This window comes from Somniosus microcephalus, chromosome 3, assembly GCF_052327205.1.
Source record: "Somniosus microcephalus isolate GS21.2 chromosome 3, FLI_Smic_1.0, whole genome shotgun sequence".
In the NCBI taxonomy this organism is placed as follows: Eukaryota; Metazoa; Chordata; class Chondrichthyes; order Squaliformes; family Somniosidae; genus Somniosus; species Somniosus microcephalus.
The window spans coordinates 7,259,184-7,272,157 of record NC_140989.1 but is presented as its reverse complement, the minus strand read 5'-3'; the positions used below and the strand labels follow the sequence as shown (position 1 = coordinate 7,272,157).

General features: G+C 49.8%; 1 pseudogene; it reads left to right on the top strand.

Moving 5' to 3' along the window:
* Positions 1-7,644, top strand: part of LOC147120818 (tripartite motif-containing protein 16-like protein) — a 56,810-nt pseudogene extending 49,166 nt beyond the window's left edge.
* Positions 7,645-12,974: the final 5,330 nt, after the last annotated feature.

The window sequence follows — 12,974 nt, the reverse complement described above, 5'->3', positions numbered from 1 at the left end:
AAGCTGTGCGACATTGGAGGCATTACCTGGCCGGAAAACGATTTACCCTGCTCACTGACCAGCGTTCAGTAGCTTTTATGTTTAATAATAAGCAGAGGGGCAAAATCAAGAATGACAAGTTCTTGAGGTGGAGAATCGAACTCTCCACCTACAATTACGATATCTTGTACTGGCCCGGGAAACTCAATGAGCCCCCAGATGCCCTATCACGTGGTACATGCGCCAACACGCAGGTTGATAGACTGAAGACCCTCCACAATGACCTCTGCCACCCGGGGGTCACCAGGTTTTTTCACTTCATCAAATCCCGTAACCTGCCCTGCTCCATCGAGGAGGTCAGGACCATGACCAGGAACTGCCAAATCTGTGCCGAGTGCAAACCGCATTTTTATAGACCAGACAGAGCAAGCCTGATCAAAGCCACGTGCCCCTTTGAACGGCTGAGCGTCGATTTTATACGGCCCCTCCCCTCCTCCGACCGCAATGTGTACTTCCTCAACATAATTGATGAGTACTCCCGTTTCCCGTTTGCCATCCCTTGCTCAGACATGACCAGTACCACGGTCATTAAATGTCTGAATGACCTCTTCGCCTTGTTCGGTTTCCCTAGCTATATTCATAGCGACAGGGGCTCATCCTTTATGAGCGACGAACTCCGGCAGTACCTGCTCTCGAGAGGTATCGCTACAAGCAGGACCACCAGCTACAACCCCCGGGGGAATGGCCAGGTGGAAAGGGAGAATGCGACGGTCTGGAAGGCAGTCCTTTTAAACTTGAAATCTAAGGGCCTTCCGACCTCTCGCTGGCAGGAAGTCCTCCCTGCGGCGCTCCATTCCATTCGGTCACTGCTCTGTACAGCCACCAATGCTTCCCCTCATGAGAGAATGTTCTCCTTCCCCAGGAAGTCCACATCGGGGATCTCGTTACCGACATGGCTGACTTCTCCAGGACCCGTCCTACTGCGGAAGCACGTGAGGTCCCATAAGACGGACCCCCTGGTCGAGAGGGTGAGCCTCCTCCATGCCAACCCTCAGTATGCTTACGTGGTGTACCCGGACGGGCGGGAGGACACAGTCTCCATACGAGACCTCGCACCCTCGGGTGCTCCCGAAACACCCCCCTCGCCACCCACCACTACCCACGCCTACCCCCAGTACGCTTACGTAGCGTACCCGGACGGGCGGGAGGACACAGCCCCCACACGAGATCTCGCACCTTTGAGTGCCCCTGAAACACTACCATTGCCATCCACCACTACCCACAACCCAACCCCGCTAGCAGCCCCAGGACCCGTCATTGACCACCCAACCACTCAATGAGACGCCAGATTCAACGTTGGATGCTGCACCATCACCGCCGTCACCACGACGATCAGGACGGCATACAAGGCCACCTGATAGACTTACTTACACGAACCTTTACTACACTTCACCCCGCCGGACTCAATTTTAAACAAGGGGTGAATGTGGTAAACCACTGTTGGTGTTGTTGTTGTTGCACACTGTTGTACCTATGCATGCCTCAACATGTCTCGGCTGGCTCCACCCACAGGCCCAGGTATAAAGGTGATTGACCTGCAGCCCCCTGCCTTCTTGGAACCCAGTCAACCACGAGAGGCATGCTCTGTTCTTTGCTAATAAAAGCCTTTAGTTACTCTCCTAACTCTCCGTCTTTTATGAGTAATTGATAGCGCATCACTCTGTATCTAACCCGTGCTGTACCTGCCCTGGGATTGTTTGATGGGACAGTGTAGAGAACATAAGAACATAAGAAATAGGAGCAGGAGTAGGCCAATCGGCCCCTCGAGCCTGCTCCACCATTCAATAAGATCATGGCTGATCTGATCCTAACCTCAAATCTTCTATCACTCTGCATCCACCCGAACCCATGTGATCACCCGGAAGAGGCGAAAAACCAGATAAAGACCCAATGGCCAATTTGGGAGAAAAAAATCTGGGAAATTCCTCTCCGACCCATCTAGGCGATTGAAATTCTTCCAGGAGATCACTCTGTCCCTATATTTTCTACAGTACTTACCTTCTGTAAAGGCGATCTCCACCCCAGCCAGGAACAGGAATAAAACCATCTCCTGAAATCTAACACAGAATTAGAACACAGTAGGAGCAGAACAAGGCTACACGGTCCCTGGGCCCACTCCACTACCCACAGGGCCATGACCATTCCGAACCTAGACTCATGTCCAATTTCCTGCCCGCTCCCCGTAACCCTTAATTCCCTTTACTTCTAGGAAACTATCTATTTCTGTTTTAAATTTATTTAATGATGTAGCTTCCACAGCTTTCTGGGGCAGCAAATTCCAGAAACCTACCACCCTCTGAGTGAAGAAGTTTCTCCTCATCTCAGTTTTTAATCAGCAGCCCCTTATTTTAAGATTATGCCCCCCAGTTCTAGTTTCACCCATCATTGGGAACATCCTCACCGCATCCACCCGATCAAGCCCCTTCACAATCTTATATGTTTCAATAAGATCGCCTCTCATTCTTCTGAACTCCAATGAGTAGAGTCCCAATCTACTCAACCTCTCCTCATATGACCACCCCCTCATCCCCGGGATTAACCGAGTGAACCTTCTTTGTACTGACTCGAGAGCAAGTATGTCTTTTCTTAAGTATGGACACCAAAACTGAATGCAGTATTCCAGGTGCGGTCTCACCAATACCTTGTACAACTGCAGCAATACCTCCCTGTTTTTATATTCCATCCCCCTAGCAATAAAAGCCAACATTCCATTGGCCTTCTTAATCACTTGCTGCACCTGCATACTAACTTTTTGAGTTTCGTGCACCAGGACCCCCAGATCCCTTTGTACTACAGTACTTTCCAGTTTCTTGCCATTAAGATAATAACTTGCTCTATGATTTTTCCTGCCAAAGTGCATAACCTCACACTTTCCAGTATTGTATTCCATCTGCCAAATCTCTGCCCACTTACTTAGCCTGTCTATGTCCCTTTGCAGGTTTTTTATGTCCTCCTCACTCACTACTTTCCGTCCCATCTTTGTATCATCTGCAAACTTTGATATGTTACACTCGGTCCCCTCCTCCAAATCGTTAATATAGATTGTAAAGAGTTGGGGACCCAGCACCGACCCCTGCGGAACACCACTCGCTACTGATTGCCAGTCTGAGAACGAACCATTTATCCCAACTCTCTGCTTTCTGTTAGAGAGCCAATCCTCCACCCACGCCAGAATATTACCCCCAATCCCATGATTTTTTATCTTGAGCAATAATCTTTTGTGTGGCACCTTGTCAAATGCCTTTTGGAAGTCTAAATACACTACGTCCACTGGTTCCCCTTTAACCACCCTGTATGTTACTTCCTCAAAAAACTCAAGCAAATTTGTCAAACATGACTTCCCCTTCATGAAACCATGCTGAGTTTGTCCTATTAAATTATGTTTATCCAAATGTCCCGTTACTGTCTCCTTAATAATGGACTCTAACATTTTACCAACCACAGATGTGAGGCTAACAGGTCTATAGTTTCCAGCCTTCTGCCTACTACTCTTTTTACTCTGTATCTAACCCGTGCTGTACCTGCCCTGGAAGTGTTTGATGGGACAGTGTCGAGGGAGCTTTACTCTGTATCTAACCCGTGCTGTACCTGCCCTGGAAGTGTTTGATGGGACAGTGTAGAGGGAGCTTTACTCTGTATCTAACCCGTGCTGTACCTGCCCTGGAAGTGTTTGATGGGACAGTGTAGAGGGAGCTTTACTCTGTATCTAACCCGAGCTGGACCTGCCCTGGGAGTGTTTGATGGGACACTGTAGAGGGAGCTTTACTCTGTATCTAACCCGTGCTGTACCTGCCCTGGGAGTGTTTGATGGGACAGTGTAGAGGGAGCTTTACTCTTTATCGAACCCCATGCTGTACCTGCCCTGGGAGTGTTTGATGGGACAGTTTAGAGGGAGCTTTACTCTGTATCTAACCCGTGCTGTACCTGCCCTGGGAGTGTTTGAGGGACAGTGTAGAGGGAGCTTTACTCTGTATCTAACCCGTGCTGTACCTGCCCTGGGAGTGTTTGATGGGACAGTGTAGAGGGAGCTTTACTCTGTATCTAAGCCACGCTGTCCCTGCCCTGGGAGTGTTTGATGGGACAGTGTAGAGGGAGCTTTACTCTGTTTCTAGCCCGTGCTGTACCTGCCCTGGGAGTGTTTGATGCGACAGTGTAGAGGGAGCTTTACTCTGTATCTAACCCGTGCTGTACCTGCCCTGGGAGTGTTTGATGCGACAGTGTAGAGGGAGCTTTACTCTGTATCTAACCCGTGCTGTACCTGCCCTGGGAGTGTTTGATGGGACAGTGTAGAGGGAGATTTACTCTGTATCTAACCCGTGCTGTACCTGCCCTGGGAGTGTTTGATGGGACACTGTAGAGGGAGCTTTACTCTGTATCTAACCCGTGCTGAACCTGCCCTGGGAGTGTTTGATGGGACAGTGTAGAGGGAGATTTACTCTGTATCTAACCCGTGCTGTACCTGCCCTGGGAGTGTTTGATGGGGACAGTGTAGTGGGAGCTTTACTCTGTATCTAACCAGTGCTGTACCCGCCCTGGGAGTGTTTGATGGGACAGTGTAGAGGGGCTTTACTCTGTATCTAACCCCGTGCTGTACCTGCCCTGGGAGTGTTTGATGGGACAGTGTAGAGGGAGCTTGACTCTGTATCTAACCCGTGCTGTACCTGCCCTTGGAGTGTTTGATGGGACAGTGTAGAGGGAGATTTACTCTGTATCTAACCCGTGCTGTACCTGCCCTGGGAGTGTTTGATGGGACAGTGTAGAGGGAGCTTTACTCTGTATCTAACCCGTGCTGTACCTGCCCTGGGAGTGTTTGATAGGACAGTGTAGAGGGAGCTTTTCTCTGTATCTAACCCGAGCTGTACCTGCCCTGGGAGTGTTTGATGGGACAGTGTAGTGGGAGCTTTACTCTGTATCTAATTCGTGCTGTACCTGCCCTGGGAGTGTTTGATGGGACAGTGTAGAGGGAGCTTTACTCTGTATCTAACACGTGCTGTACCTGCCCTGGGAGTGTTTGACGCAACAGTGTAGAGGGAGCTTTACTCTGTATCTAACCCGTGCTGTACCTGCCCTGGGATTGTTTGATGGGACAGTGTAGCGGGAGCTTTACTCTGTATCTAACCCGTGCTGTACCTGCCCTGGGATTGTTTGATGGGACAGTGTAGTGGGAGCTTTACTCTGTATCTAACCCGTGCTGTACCTGCCCTGGGAGTGTTTGATGGGACAGTGTAGAGGGAGTTTTACTCTGTATCTAACCCGTGCTGTACCTGCCCTGGGAGTGTTTGATGGGACAGTGTAGAGGGAGCTTTACTCTGTATCTAACCCGTGCTGTACCTGTCCTGGGAGTGTTTGATGGGACAGTGTAGAGGGAGATTTACTCTGTATCTAACCCGTGCTGCACCTGCCCTGGGAGTGTTTGATGGGACAGTGTAGAGGGAGCTTTACTCTGTATATAACCTGTGCTGTACCTGCCCTGGGAGTGTTTGATGGGACAGTGCAGAGGGAGCTTTACTCTGTATCTAACCCGTGCTGTACCTGCCCTGGGAGTGTTTGATGGGACAGTGTAGAGGGAGCTTTACTCTGTATGTAACCCGTGCTGTACCTGCCCTGGGAGTGTTTGATGGGACAGTGTAGAGGGAGTTTTACTGTGTCTAACCCGTGCTGTACCTGCCCTGGGAGTGTTTGATGGGACAGTGTAGAGGGAGCTTTACTCTGTATCTAACCCGTGCTGTACCTGCCCTGGGAGTGTTTGATGGGACAGTGTAGAGGGAGCTTTACTCTGTATCTAACCCGTGCTGTACCTGCCCTGGGTGTTTTTGATGGGACAGTGTAGAGGGAGCTTTACTCTGTATCTAACCCGTGCTGTACCTGCCCTGGGTGTTTTTGATGGGACAGTGTAGAGGGAGCTTTACTGTGTCTAACCCGTGCTGTACCTGCCCTGGGAGTGTTTGATGGGACAGTGTAGAGGGAGCTTTACTCTGTATCTAACCCGTGCTGTACCTGCCCTGGGAGTGTTTGATGGGACAGTGTAGAGGGAGCTTTACTCTGTATCTAACCCGTGCTGTACCTGCCCTGGGTGTTTTTGATGGGACAGTGTAGAGGGAGCTTTACTCTGTATCTAACCCGTGCTGTACCTGCCCTGGGAGTGTTTGATGGGACAGTGTAGAGGGAGCTTTACTCTGTATCTAACCCGTGCTGTACCTGCCCTGGGAGTGTTTGATGGGACAGTGTAGAGGGAGCTTTACTGTGGATTTTGACTTCGTTTTCATTCAGGTTCATTGCACTATTTGCTGTGAATTAGTATCCAGTAGTGGCTGCTGGGATGTGGGCGTTTGGATGGGGGAAGCCAGGCTGCTGATTGGCCCTCCATGCTCGCATAGCCCGAATAATGGTCAGCAGAGGCGAGGGCGGTGGGTGGGGTGATGGCTGGAGTCAGAGGGGTCAGGGATACGGGCGGTAACGGTCAGTCGGGTTGAGGTCACTCCTCACCCTGTGCTAATCTCTCTCTCGCTGCAGATTTGACAGTGGTGACCTTTGACCCGGACACGGCCTCGAACCAGCTGGTGTTGTCAGGGGATGGGCGGAGTGCGGTCAGCTCGTTCTTGGAACCCCGGCGATACTCCGACCACCCGAAGTGTTTCAATCAGCTGCCCCAGGTGCTGGGCCTGCCGGAGTTGTCCAGCGGCCGCCATTACTGGGAGATGTGGATCACCGGGAGCCCGGTGCGGATTGGCCTAGCTTACAGCAACATGAGCCGCAAAGGCCGCGGCACCTCCTGCTTCCTTGGCTTCAACCACGCCTCCTGGTGCCTGGAGCTGGCCGAGGGCACTGGGACCGCCTGGCACGATAACCAGCCGGGCGATCTGCGGCCTGTCCCGTACCAGCGTATTGGCCTCTTCCTCGACTACACCGGCCAAGCCTTGTCTTTCTATGGCATCACCGACAGGGCTAACCTTCTGCACCGCTTCCAGGCCCCCTTCACTCAGCCTCTACTCCCCGCCTTCCAAATCAACAAGGCGGCCAGCGTCCGGATCGGGAACTAGAGCCGGAACACCGAGACCGGGTCCGGAGTCCAGATCGGGAACTAGAGCCAGGACCCTGGGACCGGAGTCCGGATCGGGAACTAGAACTAGAACCCTGGGACCGGAGTCCGGATCGGGAACTAGAGCCGGAACACTGAGACCGGGTCCGGAGTCCAGATCGGGAACTAGAACCAGGACCCTGGGACCGGAGTCCGGATCAGGAACTAGAGCCGGAACCCCGAGACCAGGTCTGAAGTCCGGATCGGGAACTAGAGCCAGAACCCCGAGACCGAGTCCGGATCAGGAACGAGAGCTGGAACACCGAGACCAGGTCCGGAACCCCGAGAGCAGATCCGGAGTCCGTATCGGGAAAGAGAGCCGGAACCCCGAGAGCAGATCCGGAGTCCAGATCGGGAAAGAGAGCCGGAACCCCGAGAGCAGATCCGGAGTCCGGATCGGGAACGAGAGCCGGAACCCCGAGACCGGGTCCGGAGTGGGAACGAGAGCCGGAACCCCGAGACCGGGTCCGGATCGGGAACGAGAGCCGGAACCCCGAGACCAGGTCCGGAGTCCGGATCGGGAACGAGAGCCGGAACACCGAGACCCAGGAGGGAGGGAGGGAGGGGGTAGGGGTGATGGAAGTGGGGACGAGGCCCTTTTTACATCATTGCAACTTGCTGGGTTACAATCCCGGGGCAGGTAGCTCACAGGACACGTCACTGTAATGTATCACATGGTTTGGTATGAGCATGCTCAGTTCGCTCTGGCCAAGCACATGGACGAACAATTCCTCTTGTCTCTGTCCTTCAATTGTTCCACCCACAGATATTACATTTTGGTGATGAGGATGGGATCCCAAAGCCAGTTTTAGGGATCACGGAAGGACTGTGTTCAACCTTCGAGTGGACAAGTTTAAGGTGAATTTGCGACACCTAAACTGAATTTTTGCGATGTTTTACAGGAAACATTTTTTTATCCGGGACCGACGTGGTGCCGGTTCATCAAAAATTCCGGATAACCGAATGTTATAGTAAAAGATACGGAGCTGAGAGCTCCGGATAAAGCAACAAACCCTGTTGCTTAGCAACAGGTTCAGAACAATGGCCACAAGTTCCAAGCGTATCTGTAGCTTAGCAACAGCTGCAGCCACACCCTTGCACAGCAACAGATCGAGGAAGGCAAGTAATAAAACTTACCTGAACCAACTCCTGAATTTTGCCGGTTAACCGAGATTTTCGGTTATTTAGGTGCCGGTAAATCGAAAGTTTCCTGTACCGTTAATGCTGATGCAGAATCATCTGTGCTTCGCCTTCGCGTGTATGTACACACAGCAACAGCGGTGTTGATTCTCACAGGTACACAGGGAGCGGCTGAGTCTCTGTTCATGTGATCAGGACAGTCATGGCCGCGCGTACAGGATTTATCGGAAGCCTCGGCCTGTATCACCGAGCTCGCGAACCATTCAGTTCTTACATTGAGCGAATGGAGATGATTTTTAAGGCCAATAACATTATTGAGACTAAAGGTGCTGAGGAGAATGTTCAAGCTCAAAATAAAGTAATTCGTGAACGGAAAAAAGCAATTTTTCTAACGGAGATCGGGCCAGATGTCTACGGAACTTTGACAAACCTACTCGCACCAGGGAAAGTGAAGGATGTGCCGTTTGAAGACATTGTCGAGAAACTCGAGGACCATTTCGACCCAAAGCCGATAGAAATAGCAGAGAGCTTCAAGTTTGGTACCAGTAACCAAAAACAAAGTGAAACCATCAGTGAGTACATTGTAGCTCTTAAAAACCTGTCTTTGCATTGTAACTTCGACACATTGTTGGGTCGTGCTTTGTGAGATAAGTTTGTGTGTGGACTGGTGGATGAGTGCATGCAGTCCAAGTTACTGAACACTCTGAACCTAACGTTTGACACAGCATGCAAAATTGCCCTATCTATGGAGATGGCGTCTAAGAATGCTAGGGAGCTCTGTCCAACTCAAGTGACTGGGGCAGCTGAGGTCTACAGTCACAAAGCCACCGCCAAACCTAAAGGTGTGAGAACAAGTCAAAAGCATGTCGGTGGGAGCAGTTCAGTGAATTGTTATCGCTGCAAAGGAAATCACTCACCACAGTCCTGCCAATACAGAAATGTGAAGTGTTTTCACTGCCAGAAGCAAGGCCATATTTCAACAGCTTGCAGAACTAGATCGAAAGCAGGAAGTAAGAACCATTCTAGTGGCAATGCAAAGCAGCGACAACAAAAGGGAGGCGTTCACAATATTGAAGTGAACACACTTGATGTTGAAGAACTAGGCATCTACAGTATTTATACCACTAACGGCAATTGCTAGCAGTCGTCAGAAAGACTTCCATACAAAACTTTTGATCAACGAGCAATATAATTGATGTGTATCAATACGGTGGTGGACTGCTCTATCGTGAGTAAGGGCACAAATGAGAATAACTTTAATCAAATACCACTGACAAAGAGTACCGTAGAGTTAAAAACCTACTCCAGAGAAACCCTAGAGACATGTGGACAAATGGAATGTACAGTTCAACACAATGGCCAGTCAGTAAAGCTGCCTATTGTAGCGAGCTACAACAACAGGCCAACCCTCAAGGGCAAAGACTGGTTGAGAAAGTTAAAACTAGACTGGAAAAACATCTTCAGTGTAGATGCATTGACACAACTCTGTACAAGTATAAAAGCATGTTCTCAGACAGTTATGAGGACATCACTGGGTATGACACACATATCCGCATCAAGTCCAACGCGAAGCCTGTCTATTGTAAGGCAAGGCCGGTCCCCTATGCATTGAAGTCAGGTGGAGGGAGAACTGAGAGAGAACGGAGTGCTCGTAAAAACTGACAGTGAATGGGCTACCCCGATTGTGGTAGTGCCCAAAGCAGACAGAACTGTACGCTTGTGCGGTGACTACAAAGTTACTATCAACCAAGCAGTTAACGATGAGCAGTACCCGTTACCTACATCACAAGATTTGTATGCAGCACTCTCAGGGTCAAAGGTTATCTCCAAGCTTGACCTGTCGCCGCTTACGCTCAGCTGAACGTTGACAAAGAGAGTCAACAGTATCTCACCATCAGCACACACAAGGGACTGTACTCACACACCGAGCTGCTGTATGGTGTAAAGTCCTCCCCCAAAATCTTCCAGGCTACGATGGATAAGATTTTGCAAGGAATTCCAAATTGTTTATGCAATCCTGACGATGTGCTGATCGCAACAAGCAGCAAGGAAGAAAATCTAGAAGTGTTAGATTTAGTGCTTCAAAGGTTGTATGCCCACAATGTCAAATTGAAAAGGAGCAAATGTGCTTTTGTGCAGCCCGAGGTTGTACCTTGGTCTGAAAGTTGATGCAAATTGTTTGCAACCAGTGAAGGAAAAGGTTGATGCTGTCATCAATGCTCCAAAGACACAGAACGTGTCTGAGTTAAGATCTTTCCTTGGAATGATCCAGTACTACGCACGTTTCTTACCTGAGTTAGCGACCATGTTAGCTCCATTGCACGAGCTCCTCAAGAAGGATGTTCAGTGGAAGTGGGCGAAACCGCAACAGGAAGCTTACGATGCTTGTAAGAGAAGTCTCTCCAGCGATGCTCTACTTGTGCACTACGGCACAGAGTGTGAGCTTAAGTTAGTGTGTGATGCTTCCAGTTACGGTATGGGAGCTGTCATAAGCCACGTAAAGGATGACGGCCAAGAGAAACCAATCACAAACCCTCACAAAGAGCGAAAGAAACTACGCGCAAATTGAAAAGGAAGCACTCGCCATAGTGTTTGGAATCAAGAAATTCCAACAGTTCCTGATCGGCAGAAAGTTTACCCTGATAACCAATCACAAACCGCTCTTAGCAATATTGGGGCCCAAATCTGCCATCCCTGCAATGGCTGCATCAAGAATGCAACGTTGGGCAGTGTTGTTGTCACAATATGACTACACGAGTGAATATCCCACTTCAGAGCAAAACGCAATCGCAGATGCCTTGTCCAGGTTGTCACATGAGGACTCGTGTTGGGAGTGAAGGTGAGATTTTCACGCTAGGTGCAGTTGACAAAGACTTTCCCGTGAATGGAACTGAGATTGCAGATGAGACTCAAAAGTACTCAGTACTGAAAAGAGTGAATGAAAACACCTTGAATGGATGAACTGATCAGTGTCTGGACACAGAGTTGAAACCATTCCATAACCGTCGAACTGAATTGTTTTGTGAGCCAGGTTGTATCAAGTGGGGAATCAGAGTGGTGGGACCTACTTCATTGAGAGATAGAATTCTGGCCGAACTTCATGCTGAACATCCAGGGGTTGTCAGTATGAAATCAATTGCAAGAAGCTGTGTTTACTGGCCTGGATTGGACAGTGATCTTGAACCACTTGATCATGAACACATACATGAGTTTGACTCAGTTCAGACTTTAGTAACTGAAGTACCAGGTTCACACAAGGCTGAGATAGAAACAGGATCATCTTTGAGTTCGGAACCACAACAAAACAGCTCGAAAATCGGTTCAACACCAAAACCTTCTGTAAGGAGATCAGGAATGCTCCACAAACCTGTTATTAAACTGGATTTGGAGCTCATTTAAAAGAAAAAAAGCCGAGAGTTTTTGTGATGTGGTACATGTAATGCTGGGAAAGGTGGGACTGTAGTTTGTTGTATTTGAGAGGGGAATATGGACATTGTTTTAATGGGGAAAGCAGTATTATCACATGGTTTGTCACATGGTTTGGTATGAGCATGCTCAGTTCGCTCTGGCCTAGTAAAGCAAACACACGGACCAACAACTCATCCTGTCTCTGTCCTTCATTTGTTCCACCCACAGATATTACAGTTACCACAACAACTGGTTGGAGAGGCAGACCTGCAGCCTCTGCTCTGTGTGTGTCTGAAGGAAAGTAAACAAAAGAGGAACTCGGCTAAACCACAGACTGTCTGGGGCAGGCTGCGTCCACAAACTGAACCACAAACCAAATACTGCGAGAGACCGGGCCGGGCCTAGCAATGGACTGGGCCGGGCCTAGCAATGGACCGGGCCGGGCCTAGCAACGGACCGGGCCGGGCCGGGCCTAGCAACAGACCACGACCAGCCCTGCTGCAATATTCACTGGGGCTGCTGTTCCTTACAATGATTATCGAGCCCAGCACAATGTGTGTTGTGTTCACTAAAATTTTGGGGGGAAGGAAACCTGCTGTCATTTAGACTCAGAGAATGATCCAGCACAGAAGCCCATTCGGCCCATCGTGCCTGTGCCGGCTCTTTGAGCTCTCCAATTAGTCCCACTCCCCCCTGCTCTTTCCCCAGTGTCCTGCAAACTTTTCCCTTCCAGTATTTCTCCAATTCCCTTTTGAAAGTTACTATTGAATCTGCTCCCACCGCCCTTTCAGGCAGCGCATTCCAGATCACAACAACTCGCTGTGGGAAAAAAAATCCTCATCGCCCCCCTGGTTCTTTTGCCAAATACCTTCAATCTGTGTCCTCTGGTTCCTGACCCTCCTGCCACTGGAAACATTATTTACTCCATCAAAACCCTTCATGATTTTGAACACCTCTATTAAATCTCCCCTTAACCTTCTCCACTTTTACCCAGTCTGGCCTATATGTGACTCCAGTCCCACACCCACATTAATTTCCCACTGAAGTGCCCGAGCAAGACACTCAGTTGCATCAAACAGTCACCAGCGGTTCATGAAGGCCGACCAACCACCACCTCCTAAGGGCAACTAGTGATGGCCAGTAAATGCTGGCCTTGGTCAGAGTCGCCCACATCCCGAGGATGACAAGGTTCTGGAGGAGGGACCGAGGGAGTCTCATTCGGCACAGTTGCCCCAGGCTTTCTAAATCCAGCATTTACATAGGAAACGGAGACGGAACATTTGATCAGATCACTTTAATCCAGTATAAT